At 44.6% G+C, this 12,327-nt stretch overlaps 1 non-coding gene across 1 annotated transcript; it reads right to left on the bottom strand.

Moving 5' to 3' along the window:
- Nucleotides 1-257: 257 nt before the first annotated feature.
- LOC136144578 (U6 spliceosomal RNA) lies at nucleotides 258-364 on the bottom strand. Its single transcript, XR_010658595.1, has one exon. It is a non-coding gene; the product is annotated as a U6 spliceosomal RNA (small nuclear RNA).
- Between the last annotated feature and the right edge of the window lie 11,963 nt (nucleotides 365-12,327).

Below are 12,327 nucleotides of genomic sequence, written 5' to 3'. Positions count from 1 at the left end.
TTTTCACCTTGCTTATAGTTCCCTTTGTTGTGCAAAAGCTTTTAAGTTTAATTAGGTCCCATTTGTTTATTTTTGCTTTTATTTCCAATATTCTGGGAGGTGGGTCATAGAGGATCTTGCTGTGACTTATGTCAGAGAGTATTTTGCCTATGTTCTCCTCTAGGAGTTTTATAGTTTCTAGTCTTACATTTAGATCTTTAATCCATTTTGAGTTTATTTTTGTGTATGGTGTTAGAAAGTGTTCTAGTTTCATCCTTAAAAATATGGAACGTTTCATGAATTTGCGTGTCATCCTTGCGCAGGGGCCGTGCTAATCTTCTCTGTATCGTTCCAATTTTAGTATATGTGCTGCTGAAGCCAGCACTCACTGTTTTTATTTAGATGGTCTGCTTCTTTGGGGTATCGGAGAACTGAACGATGGAGATTATAGAGATAGATTAAGACTTTCCAACACACATTGTGGTGCTGGATGTGGGGGCCTCCTTCAAATACCCTTTCCAATTTCATTGGTAAGAAAATCAAAAGAATACCATGTCTGAAAGCGTTCAAAGTTTCCAGATTGCAAAATCTCACATTCCCTCTTATCCAGACCTCATGTACCTTATTTCGAACACCAACAGCATGGGTTTACACAAGTAAGCAATCCAAGGAGAAAGCTGAGATGAGTATCTAGGAATCCTAATTGAATCTGACATGCTATGTATGTAAACTTGGAGCTGGCTGACAGTTTGCCGAATTATATGTCTTATCAGTTCAGTTCAGTCATTCAGTCGTGTCCGACTCTTTGCAACCCCATGAACTGCAGCACGCCAGGCCTCCCTGTCCATCACAAACTCCCAGAGTTTACCCAAACTCATGTCCATTGAGTCGGTGATGCCATCCAGCCATCTCATCCTCTGTCATCCCCTTCTCCTCCTGCCCTCAATCCCTCCCAGCATCAGGGTCTTTTCCAATGAGTCAACTCTTCCCATGAGGTGGCCAAAGTATTGGAGTTTCAGCTTCAGCATCAGTCCTTCCAATGATCACCCAGTACTGATCTCCTTTAGGATGGACTGGTTGGATCTCCTTGCAGTCCAAGGGACTCTCAAGAGTCTTCAACACCACAATTCAAAAGCATCAATTCTTCGGCGCTCAGCTTTCTTCACAGTCCAACTCTCACATCCATACATGACCACTGGAAAAACCATAGCCTTGACTATCCGGACCTCTGTTGGCAAAGTAATATCTCTGCTTTTTAATACGCTCTCTAGGTTGGTCATAACTTTCCTTGCAAGGAGTAAGCGTCTTTTAATTTCATGGCTGCATTCACCATCTGTAGTGACTTTGGAGCCCCCCAAAATAAAGTCTGACACTGTTTCCACTGTTTCCCATCTATTTCCCATGAGGTGATGGGACCAGATGCCATGATCTTAGTTTTCTGAATATCAGATGTCAAAAAGCTTGCCTGTCTGAAATGACTTATCAAAATTACTTACTAGGGTAGCCATGTTAGTCATTCCTTAAGTCCTGTTACCCAGGACTTAAGGATCCAGCATTAGGATGCTATATTAGAATAAAAATATTCATTATGTCCCATGAATAATTGAGTATAAATTTAATGGTCACATTACCTAGTCAGTCCCCTGCCAGGTCCCAAGGGGACAGAATGTAGCATTGGTGAAAGTGTTAGTCGCTCAGTTGTGTCTGAGTCCATGTGACCCTATGGACTGTAGGTTCCTCTGTCCAGGGGATTCTCCAGGCAAGAATACTGGAGTGGGTTGCCATGCCCTCCTCCAGGGGATCTTCCCAACTCAGGGATTGAACCCTGGTCTCCTGCACTGCAAGCAGATTCTTTACACTCTGAACCACCAGAGAAGTGTTGGCAAATCTGGATAAATGAAGAGTGATTAGAAAAATTGCAGAGCATGGGCTCTTCAGTGGAGAGTATTAGTGCAGAGACAGACAGAAAGTATCAGAAGACAGTGGACTCTGGAAGATTCATGAAAGAGGGTCCAGAAGATGTAAAAATCAATTCCCTAGCCACTATTTTCCCAGGTGGTACTAGTGCTAAAGAACCCACCTGCCAATGCAGGAGATTTAAAAGATGTGGTTCGATCCCTGGGTCAGGAAGATCCCCCGGAGGAGGGCATGGCCACCCACTATAGTATTCTCGCTTGGAGAATCCCATGGACAGAGGAGCCTGGTGGGCTGTAGCCCATGGAGTTGCAAAAAGTCAGACATGACTGAAATGACTCGGAACACACAGTCACTATTTTAACTATGGATAGCTCTGTGTTTTTAGCATATAGTTATGATTAAATTTGGTTGCAAGTAACATATAACAGTGATTCTTAAGCAAAATTGTTTTTCTCTTACATTCTGTAAGCCCAGAGACAGTTACTTTTGAGATAGATTGTACTTCATAGTTTCAGGAGAACCCAAACTTTCTTTGGTTGGTTGGTTGTTTTTGCATGTGTAGTTTCCATTCTCCAGATTATCTCATGACTCAAGATTGCTGCTGGAGCTCCACCCACTGCAACTGCATTCTCATCAACAGGTGGAAGGGAAAAAGAAGGATATGACCCCTCTCCTCCATTTTTACTTACATCTCTTAAGCCAGAACTTAGACATAAGTTCTTACATTTAGCTGCAGGATGAGTTCAAAAAGCATGGTCCTCCTTTTGTACCGTGAAAATGATGGATTCTATTACTATAGAGGAATCGGGTAAAATTCTGAGTCTCTGCCACAGGATTGCAGCTCCTATCTATCCATCCCATCCCATCCCATCCCATCCCATCCCATCCCAACCATTGTTGAGGTTCAGGCACACATCAGCATTTATACTGATTTTGTAGGCAGTGCTGGCTAGAAATCTGATGTTTGCCAGTGAGGTGGGAGACTGAGGAGCCAGTGAGTGACCAGAAGTGCTGGCAGGGTGCTGGGTGAGCCACACCCCCAAGGACTTGGCCGCCAGTCACTGGGCCTGCAGAGGTGGCACTCTGTCAGGGAGGCGAGGGCTGGGGCGCCAGGGAGGTGGAAAATAAACAGAAATAGCACCACATTTGCCCCCTGGAAATTCAATCGGGCTTTTCCACAAGCACATGAAACACACGGGAAACTCTCAGAAACATTTGTAGACAGAGAGGACCTTGCTTTGGACCAGGATCCAACATCAACTATCAGGGCAAAAGAAAGTGAAACACTGCTGAGTTATATCACAGTTTAAAAAGAAGTTCTAGCTGTGAGATTAGGTTATGGTTTGGGCAGAACTTACAGAAGCACGTTTCTTCACACGAGAAAATGTGTCTCTTTTCTGCTTGGGAAACTTAACGGTGATTTAATTATCCCCAAATGACTATCCGCAGCAGGTGAGGTCTGATCTGGTCCTCTTTTAAACTCTGTCAGATACTAACATCAAAGCCTCCATGGACTTTGTCATTGTGAATATTATACTTGCCAGTGTTTTCCACTCTGTGCTGTTTCTTCCTTTTATGCGTAAGAACTAAAGACAGAGTTATTTCAAAGTTATGGTCTCAACAATTAGGGTTTTCATGGTAACGTTAATTTATTTCCTCATTTTCCATGTCCTGGTCTAAGATTTTGCAATTAGCAGGATAATTGGAAGTCTAAAATACCATGGTCAATATGCCCAGTTTAATGTTTTGTTTTTGTTTTTTATAAAAACTTAGATGGTCTAATGTTATAGCTTTCCATGTTTTATGGCTTTCTTATTGCCTCTGCAAAGGTTTTGTCTTAATATATATGAAAGTTCTTAATCGTTGCATCTGCTGACATCTATTTTACTTCTACAATAACAAGCAAGTATGCAAAAGATGAGATTAGAACTTTGCAATATGCACAATTGAAAGAACATCGGTGCTGTGGATAACTTCATTCAGGCTTAGTGCCCTTTGTTTCCCTCAGCAGAGGGCATAGATTATTATATTTGCTTCTGTATTTTATTAGAGTAGCTCACTGATATAGGTAGAGTGTGCAGTGTGTGCACACACAGTGTGGCAGGTGACAGACATTGTTAGGGGTCTACCCTACCATCCATTCCAGACTTTCTCTTTCTGATTAGAAGCCTGCTGGGTGAAAGATGAAACTTCCCATCCTCTTTTGTATGGAGGTGCAGCTGCGGGACTAACTTTTGCCCAATGAGGTTAAAAGGAAGACTCCTACAAGGGTGAAGGATGCTCTTCTTTGATTTCCCTTCTTTCTGTCACCTGGAAGGTAGAGTTTACATCATGAAGTGATGGACTAAGGTTGGTGAAAAAAGAGAACAGAAGGAGCCTGGATTCCAGAAGAGCCATCACCTTAGTCCTGGAGGCAAACTGGTTTTTTACCTTAAAGAGAAAGTTTGATCTGGTCTAAACACGCCTGTTTTGAGTTTCTTCAATTAGGCACCCAAGATGTATTCTAGTGGATGGGCTGGAGCTTCGAAAACATGGGATGGAGGACAGAGGTCAGAGATAGAAAAGACGAGAATATTCTATTCTACTTGTTGTGGGTCCTAGTTGGGACTCACAGTCACCTGTCAAGCTCCTAGACCAAGGAGTATTCGTCAACCTTTCTATCTTCTGCAGAGACTGGACAGTGCTTGAGCAGGAGCACAAAATAGCTGTTGAATGAATCAATAAACAAATGAGTGAAGGAGAAGTCTTGTTGTGGGTGGGGAAAGGTGGAAGGGCTGATTTTTGCTCATTTGATCAAAAATACATGAGAAAACTTGCTTTGGGTACTTAAAATTAAATTCATGATGGGTGAACATGCATCAGAGTGATTCAAATGCTAAAGCTATTTTTAAACTTGAAATATCTATAATTAGCCCATCAGGTATGTGTTGAACACCTATGTAGGGTATATAACAGTAGGTGCCTACAAGTAATTTCTCATTTGTGATATGTGATCTGTGATGAGGTGCCCTGGAGCTTCATTCTTGCTCTTTCTTCGCTATAGGGTTGTTTTGAAGTGGTGGTAAGTCAAGCAAGAGCATCAGCAGATATTGTAATTACCCTACGTGCATGCATGCTAAGTTACTTTGGTTGTGTCTGAATCTTTGCAACGCTATGGCCCATAGCCTGCCAGGCTCCTCTGTCCGTGAGATTCTCCAGGCAAGAATACTGGAATGGGTTGCCATTTCCTTCTCCCAGGGATCTTCCCTATCTATCAATTGAACTTGTGTCTCCATCATTGCGGGCAGATTCTTTACTGTTTGAGCTACCAGGGAAATAGGGATGTCTGTAAATCAACACTGTTTAAGAGAACTTTCTGCAGTAAAAGGAATGTGGCTATTGAACCCTTGAAATGTGACTAGTGTGCCTGAGGAAATGGTTTTTATATTTTATTTAGTTTTAAATGATTTAAATAGCTGCATGTGGCTAGTGGTTACCATACTGGAGAGCATAGCTCTAAAATTTTGTATTCCTGGTTACCATCAATGTGTCTAGAGAGCAGGGATTTAAAACCTCATCCAAAGGAGAATACTGAAGTCAGCCAAGAAAAACGCTGCCAAAATGGGTGGTCAGGCTCGAGAGGCCATGGCAAGGAGTCAAAGCTGAGTGCAGAGGACCAACTGGGGCCAGAGAGGGACAAGGCCAGATGGAGGGAATGAGGGCAGAGTGTCCAGTGGGACACACTGGCAACTTCCCCTAGGCCCACAGTTCGGAACTTTTTGGTCTACAGCTGTATTTTTGTTTGTTTTTAAAATTTGTTATCTAAAAAGAAAATTTAGTTTAAATAAAAAATAAAATTTTTATTGAAAAATAAAATATAATTGATTTACAATGTTGTGTTAGTTTCAGATGTACAGCAAAGTGAATCAGTCACACATATATCCACCCTTTTAGATTCTTTCCCCATATATGTCATTAGAGAATATTGAGTAGAGTTCTCTGTGCTATACAACAGATTCTTATTAGCTGTCTACTTTACCTATACTAGTGTATATATGTCAGTCTCAATCTGCCGATTCATCACTTTTTTGGGGGGTAATATGTTGCTTTGGGGTTTTCCACGGGCCCAATTTTTTCTCTTGGTATGAGAAATTTTATTTTGCCACAAATCAAGCAAATACTAAAAAAGAAAATTTGGGATTAAAGCAAAGATATATTTTTCCAATCCAAAGTGTTCGTATTTTATCTAGATACTGATCAGTTAATGTTCCCATTTTAAATAAGAAAGTATGTGAAACCCTATTTTAAAAATTCATAGAAAGCCCACCTGACTGTGCCTGGCATTTTCAGTTGCCCTGGAAACAGGCTGGAGACTTGGCTCCATTGTTTCAACTTAATAGGTCAATACAACAGTCCACTGTCTTTCGGATCTGCTGTTTCATGTGTCTCTAAATTTATCACTATAGATACTGGGTACAATTAACAAGACTTTGGAAGGAGGGCTCCTGAGAGCATTAACATCACTAAACATCGTACCTTTCTAGTTTTTCTCAATGTGAGAATTTCTTTCTTCGGGAAGTGTAGAAAAAAGTCCGGGGAAAACGTAACCACACAGGGAATTGGTCTTTGAAAATCCTTAAAGTAAAAGGACTCTTCTTGAAGAGTTCTTATTTCTCAGCCAAGGTTCATAATAGCTAAATGACTGGGCTCAGGACTTTGGGGGAGAGAAAATAACACTGATGCTCCTTCAGTCTCAGACACGTGAGATCAGAATTGATTAGGTATTACGCCTGCTGGCCAAGCTGATAAATTAGCAGAACCAAGTCTGTGGCTGGGAAGTTGTGTCCCTGGGGGTGGGGTAGAAGCAGGAGAGCCAATCCCGTGCATGGACACTGTGTGATTGGCAGAGAAGTCGACCTATCCGGGTAATGTGGGGAAGACAACCCTTTTAGGATAAGTGTACACCACGGAGGAGAAATCGGATTTTGCTAGCCCGTTTTGTGGGTCTAGTTGTATAAATTACTTGGGTCTTGGTTAGAGAAAAGATGGGTTGATTTATACTGAAAAGGGCAGAAAACAACTCTGTCCTGACCCTGGGCCCCTCTCCTGACAACATGGAATAAGAAGGTCTGCTATTGAGGTGAGAGTTTTGTGTTGAAAGGGCCACCCAAGTGATTATTATCTTCGTTCTTGGAGAAGGACCGTTGTCCGAACTGATGCCACCAGAGAATAGAAAGGTACACTTAATTAAGAGTAGACTTCGCAGCAGTATGTATGGGAAGAGGCCATGGATTTGGGTCTTAGAGATAAAGACTGTACAGAACACCCTGGCAGGTCATCAGCACCAGTGTCATCTGAGAGCTTGTTTAGAAAAGAGGCAGAACCTTGGACCATACCCTAGACCTGAGCGATCAGAACCTGCGTTTCAAGGAGATACCCCGTTTCCTGAAAAAACTGGTCAAGGACCTCCATTCAAGCATCCACCAGCTTCCCATAGTGGCAGGGGCAGAACACCCTGGGATGAAGAGCCAGGGTTTGGGGACTTCCCTTCTCTGGTAGTCCAGTGTTTAAGATTCCACAGTCCCTACCCAGGGGCCCTGGATTCTCAGGGAACTAAAGCCCACATGTTGCAGCTAAGACCCAGCACAGCCAAATAAAATAAATAAATAATTGTTTTTTTAAGAGAGAAAGCCAGGATTTGGGAGCCACACTACCTAGTTCACGTGATCTTGCCATCCCTTGCATGCTGAGCCCATGGGCAAGATGCATGAATGCTCTCTGTGCCTCAGTTTCCCCATCTGTAAACTGGGGGCAGTGATATCCCCACATTGGCTGTTACAAGGATGAAATCATCAATCCACATAAAGCACTTATCTAAAAGGTTGTAGGTGTTCAATAAATGCTAGATAGACCCTAGTCATTTTTCCTTAGATGGTAACATATCAGACCGATCTCTTCAGTTTTCACATTGAGAACCTGAGGGCAATGATAACTAGTCACTGGGCTGTCTGGAGGGTTTTCAGAGACATATGTGTTCTGTGGTCTATAAACACCTCTCCAGGTGTGAAGATGCTGTCACTGACAGCCCACCAGAGGAAGAGGACAGGTAGGAAGGTAAAGCTTTCAACCAGCCTGGGCAAGAAGGCAAGACCTCCTGAGGGGTAAGGGACCACCTTGGTTTTTCTGCAACCAGTGAGAACCAGACCACCCTCAAGTAAGTGATGAGGTAAAAGGTCATCAGGCTCAAGTCATCCTGTCCTCTTATTCTCTCCAGCTCCCCCAGATCAGACCACCCACAAAGAGACGTTTGCACAGTGGCTGGTGGGTAAATAACATCTTTGTGCAACACTGCCTGGAGTGTGGCAAGGACCAGTGTGGGTGGACCACCCCCAGCTCTGTCCGAGAGTCCCCCAAACTCCCCTCTTTTTTTTCTTGTCCTAGACAATCCTCGGGCAAGCTGACAGCTCGAACTCTGACACCTTCGGTTCCCTTTTTCATTTTGACGTCCCTCTGAGCAGGCATCCGAGGAGATCTGGGATACATTCTGTTATTTGCAGGACCGAGAGACAGATAAAATCTTTTATGCTCACTTCCTGTAGCTAACTTAGTGCCTACAGGGCATAAAAGCTGACCCTGGATTTATTGCTGCTGCTGAGAGACGTGGGAGGTGTCTTGTAACAGCATCACTTTTTTTTTTTTTTCCATTATGGCTCAGCTGGATGGAAGTGCTGTGGTTAAGACTCAGTCCCAAGGGCCTCGGAACACTGTCAGGGCCAAGGTGCAGCCAGTATAGGGGCCCCTAGAGGCCTTCCAAAGGGTCTGTCTGAGAACATGCCCCAGATGGGAAGGCTGATCTATGTCGAGTCATCAGGCACTGACTGCTTATGTGTGTGTGTGTATGCTCAGTGCTCAGTCCTGTCCAGTTCTTCTGTGAACCCATGACTGTAGCCCACCAGGCTCCTTCTGTCCATGGAATTTTCCAGGCAAGAGTAGTGGGGCGGGCTGCCATTTCCTTCTCCAGGGGATCTTCCCGACCAAGGAATCGAACCCAAGCCTCTTGTGTCTCCTGCATTGGCAGGCAGATTCTTTCCCACTGTGCCACCTTGGCAGCCCTAACTGACCTCTTGATCCCTGTGAGATCCTTCGCCTCAGGACTTGCGTTCTGCCTGGAGGACCAAGTCCACAGCACCTCCTTCTATGTCTTCCTCCTCCTCCTAGATAGTCTCTCCATTTACAGTTGCAAAATCTAAAGCCCGAGTGAACCCGTGAGGAATGTAAGCTCTGCCGCGCACATGTTTGCCTTTCCCTTCGATCATCCATTACCCCATCTCGAACCGTCTGTCAAGCCTTTGACAGCGGAATGCCCCCCTCCACCCCGAGACAGCATGAAATTTGAGTTTAACCAGAATGGAAATGCTGGTCCTGACTTTCTTCAGTCATCTGATCTCCCGAAGGAAACCCCCAGCCCTACCCAGCCCGAGTCGTCCTACTGTGCCTTTCTAGTTGGGTGAAGGACTCTTCTGTCTCAGGAACAATGTCCGTTACTGTTCAGAAGAAGTACTTGTGATGGTCCAAGTTATTAAATAAGAATGCCCTGCTTCTCCCGACGGGAAAGGACTGGATGGTTTGCATCATAGAAGCAGCATCTGCTGGTCTCAATGCTGGGCAACCACAGACCTTCTTACTTGTCAGAAAACAGATGGCATGGTGGGAGGGTTGGTTGTGTAGCAGGGCATCGTGTGTGTGTGAAGGTTTTCTCCCCAGCATCCTATACAAGAATCCCATGTCAGGAGGTGAGTGCTCAGATGTAAGGCACGCACCTGGGACGTGGTACTCATTTACTGGTCCAGAGTGGCTGATTGGACCCCACTTTCTAGGGCGGCACAGCTTCTGGATCCTTCTGGGGTGTTGTGGGCGCTGACCCTGGCCAGCGTGGGGGCTCCATGGTCCTGCTCAGAGCAGAACAGGTGGTGAGGCTCTCCCCTTGGGAGCACCAGGCTGCTCTGAGACAGTTTTGTCCTTCAAAACAAAAGGGTCTGTTGATGTAAAAGAAAATGCCAGTCCTAACTTCTTGGTTTACTCCTGGTGGGTAACAAGCCTCCCATTCACTCTCCAGAGGGTCCCTTTCTCTGGAGCCTCAGAGAAGGTGCATTGTTAGGAGACAGGAAGGTGGGGACCCGTGCTTCAAGCTCTCAGGGCACTGAAATCCCAGGAAGTGGGCCCCTCCCTCTGCTTCCAGGGAGAGGCTTATTCAGGTGGGAGATTTAGAAACTTGCTCTTTTGTGATATAGACTCTTTTGATACATCAGTCACGTCGTTTGTTTTTTTCCTCAGACCAGGTGAAAGAATGACTGTGATAAAAACAAGGCTGGGCTTTTCTTATTTATGACAAACCCATCAGCTGGACAAAAACAATTAAGTCTTCAAACCCCCAAGACATCGTTCTCTAAAGAATAGAGGGGAGTCGTTTATAGACAGGTAATAAGCTTCTCAAAACAGAAAGGAATGTATTCTTTGGATAAGAGCAAAATTTCAAATCATCCCCTTTTTGCTGGAGGGAAAAGGTTCTGGTTTAAGGTCTCCTTAAATCTCTTTGGCAGAAGCCCAGGAGCATTGACACAAAGAAAAGAAACCAATTTTCAAATGGAATGAAAACACTAATGTTGAACTACATCCTCCCTGTCCTATTCCTTCAGCTCTCCTCTCTCTGTGGATGACTCTAATACCTGTGTCTGGAGGCCTCTCTCTAAACTCCAGATCTGCCTTTCCAACACTTGCTGGATTGGCCCGCCAGTGGGTAGCTTCAGTTCAGTTCAGTCCTCAGTCATGTCTGACTCTTTGAGACCTCGTGGACTGCAGCACACGAGGTTTCCCTGTCCGTCACCAACTCCCAGAGCTTGCTCAAACTCATGTCTGTCGAGTCGGTGATGCCATCCAACCATCTCATCCTCTGTCATCCCCGTCTCCTCCCACCTTCAATCTTTCCCAGCATCACGGTCTTTTCCAATGATGGGTAACTTGCTGTCCCCGAACTAAATGTGTCTGCCACTGAACTCCGCCCTCCCCTTTGGAAGGGCATCTCCTCCTGACTTCCTTGTTTCCCCTGATGGCATCAACTATTGTAACCAAGCAAGATGCTATGGGGCCTTGCTGGGAGAGACATGCTCATGTCCTCTCCCTGCCTCTTGTTTCTAGAAAACCTCTAGTCTCCCTGGCCTTTCCCAGATTCCAAAAGGTGAATTTAATCAGAGAAGTGAGAAAATACAGTAAGAAAGGAAAACAGTCAAACAAGACAAAATAATAATACTTTAACCATTAAACAAAGTGAAGGGCCTTTAGTTTCTCCTCAAGAGCTGCAGATAATATTCTGAGCCATGTCCTTTGAGCTGTTTGTAAATTCTGAAACCCCCACCAGGTGGAAGAAGTTGACTGTATGTTACCCACAAGCATGTAGACCCCAGAGCAGTGGGAACCAGAAGATTGATGGTGCTGGCTCCCGAATACCTCACCACCAACCAGTCAGAAGAATGTCCATGAGCTGATCACACACCTCACAACCCGCCCCCCTCATCCTGCTTTTAATAATCTGTACCTGAAAGCTGTGGGAGAGTTCAGGCCTTTTAAGTGCTAACTGCCTGGACTCCTCTTGGCACCTGCAATAAACATTGCCCTTTCCTTCACCACAACCTGGTGTCAGTAGATGGGCTTTATTGCAGTTAGGCAAGTGGACCCAAGTTTGGTTCAGTGACACTGTCATTGTGAATGTTGTTAGTTCTGTCTAGTGAATTCAGAACCTCCCCACTCCGTTGTGTTCCCACCAGTAACAAACATGGTAGGGAAAGACCTTGTCACTACTTCCTTTGACAAATGACAGGCTCCTCTCTCGTCCATCCTTTTTCCGTGCCAATCCTTGTCCACAAATAATGACGAATTAATTTTCCTACAAGGGCTTCCCAGGTGGATAATTGGTAAAGAATCTGCCTGCCAACACAGGAGAGGAAGGAGAGGTGGGTTCAACCCCTGGGTTTGGAAGGTCCCCTGGAGCAGGAAGTGGCAACCCAGTCCAGTATTATTGTCAGGAAAGTCCCATAGAGTAGCCTAGAGGAATCACAAAGAGTCATGTCTGACTGTGCATGCATGCGATTTTCCTAGTTATAGCCATCTCCTTGCTGTAATAGATTTCGTCTGTAGAAGCTGCCCAACGTCATTGAATATCCTTCCATATTTGGGGACAATGTCTTCCTAACGTTGACATTAGGAAACCTCATACCACAGACTCTTTTGCAGCTAATACTCAGGCAAATGATTTCAGGGATCCATTCTTCTGTTAAATGCAGGTGGGAGATTCAGTCTTCAGGAGTGTTGGTGGGATGTGTTTTCATGATGTAGCTCCTATTTTCTGGCTTCCCGAGCCAAACTGTAGAGCTCACCTGAGGTTTCTATAAGCTACTT

This window comes from Muntiacus reevesi, chromosome 11 (genome assembly GCF_963930625.1).
Source record: "Muntiacus reevesi chromosome 11, mMunRee1.1, whole genome shotgun sequence".
Lineage (NCBI taxonomy): Eukaryota > Metazoa > Chordata > Mammalia > Artiodactyla > Cervidae > Muntiacus > Muntiacus reevesi.
This window is presented reverse-complemented; position numbering and strand designations above follow the sequence as displayed.